The following is a 1,612-nucleotide window of genomic DNA, read 5'->3' as shown; positions in this document are numbered from 1 at the left end:
TTTGACCGACATTTTTGTGCATAAATATATTGTTTATTCTGTATTAGCCTTTTGTGGTGGAAGCTTGTAGAATGATACAAAAACATGTATGTAAACATACAAAGAAAGTTTTGATTTTGCTTTTGCACTGAAAGAAGTCACATATAATATTTGTATTACAGTATGTATGCATGTGTGTAATGAGAACAGTCATTTTTAGAAAGTGTGTGTAATAAAATATCTTCGTTTACGAACCATATATCTTGTGTCAAGGTAAATAGACATGGTGAGTCGCACGTGGGTGATTGCGCATGGAGCTATAGAGAAGATATGAATCTTTGACCGAAACCTAGCAGGAATTGAGTTTTCTACAGTGTAGCTCAGAACGAGTCTAGTGTCTCAAAACGAAGCTAGACATTTCCTCGATATATTCGTCTGCTGTGCAGGTCGACTCACATGTTACTATGTAATATGTAATTCTGCTACAGCTGAAGGTTGAAATGTCTCCCTGAACACGTAAAAGCTGCATAAAAGAAATGACTCCTATTATATTTGACAAATCTGGAAGAAAAAATAAATTTTTATCTTCCGTCATTGAACATAGAAGAGTATGATTGGGTTCGAAATCTCTTCATAAAAATTCCATCTAATATTGGTCTGAAATATGTGAAGAAGAAGAATTGGCATCTATATCCAGTGATCGCGAACTTAAAATCAAGCACGCTGAGTTACGTATCGATATATTTTGGATTGCTATTACAGGAGAATACCCGTCAGTAGCAAAAAAAGCTTTATCCGTTTTGATGCAGTTTTCCACATCGTATTTATGCGAGTTGGGATTTTCAACCCTCAGTCACATCAAATCCAAAGAAAGAGAGAGGCTCCGTTGCATCGAAGAAGAAATGAAGGTTCATCTTTCTCAAATACGTCCCAATAATGAAAACGTTTCCAAAATCATCAAGCGCATGTTTCTCGTTGATAATTTTGCTTCATATCGAATAGAGAGTAAGTACATGCAGGTTTTCTGTATTTTTAATTAATTATATATTGCTTTATAGTTTATGCTAATATGTATAAAATCCATTTATGTACAAAGTGCGCCAAAATATTTTGACTTCTTGTAAGGTGCGCTGTGTGTAAAAAAAAAAGTCTGGGAACCACTGGACTAGAGTCTAATGAGTCGTCCACGTAACTGCAGCCTTCGTGGATGCGAAACCATTGGTCACTCTATGACCAGACATTAGCTTTATTACTTTAATGTTCAATACTTTACAGTCTGCTTCTTTTTCGGATATATGATACATTGACAATATATATATATATATATATATATATATGTAGAGAATCTTGCATGCATGAAGTGGATTCGATCCACTATAGCCAAATTTAAATTAACACTGCAACAGAACTTTTCCCACGTTGGAACAATGGTTTTTCTGTAACAGCAGTTTTACATTTTCCAGATGCCTTTAGCTAGGCCGAAATAAGGATCTTTTTGGTTTGACGGGCAACACTTGTTTTCTTAACGAAACACTTTCAAACTTGGGATACTGGTAGAATGTGTCATATAAAACATCTTTTCTCTTAGCCTTCTTAACAAAAATTAGTTCTTAATAAGTTATTTCATGTTAAA

General features: G+C 34.4%; 1 protein-coding gene across 1 annotated transcript in view; it reads left to right on the top strand.

Annotated features, from left to right (window-relative positions):
• Nucleotides 1-225: 225 nt before the first annotated feature.
• The window catches only part of LOC106871808 (zinc finger protein 850), a 61,564-nt gene continuing 60,177 nt past the window's right edge, over nt 226-1,612 (top strand). Inside the window, exon 1 of the mRNA XM_052970182.1 lies at nt 226-984. The gene's annotated coding sequence lies outside the window, so the exon portion shown is untranslated. The remainder of the gene's footprint in view (nt 985-1,612) is intronic.

Source organism: Octopus bimaculoides, chromosome 8 (genome assembly GCF_001194135.2).
Source record: "Octopus bimaculoides isolate UCB-OBI-ISO-001 chromosome 8, ASM119413v2, whole genome shotgun sequence".
Taxonomy (NCBI): Eukaryota; Metazoa; Mollusca; class Cephalopoda; order Octopoda; family Octopodidae; genus Octopus; species Octopus bimaculoides.
Note: the sequence above shows the minus strand (reverse complement) of the source record. Positions and strands in the feature narration are given on the sequence as shown.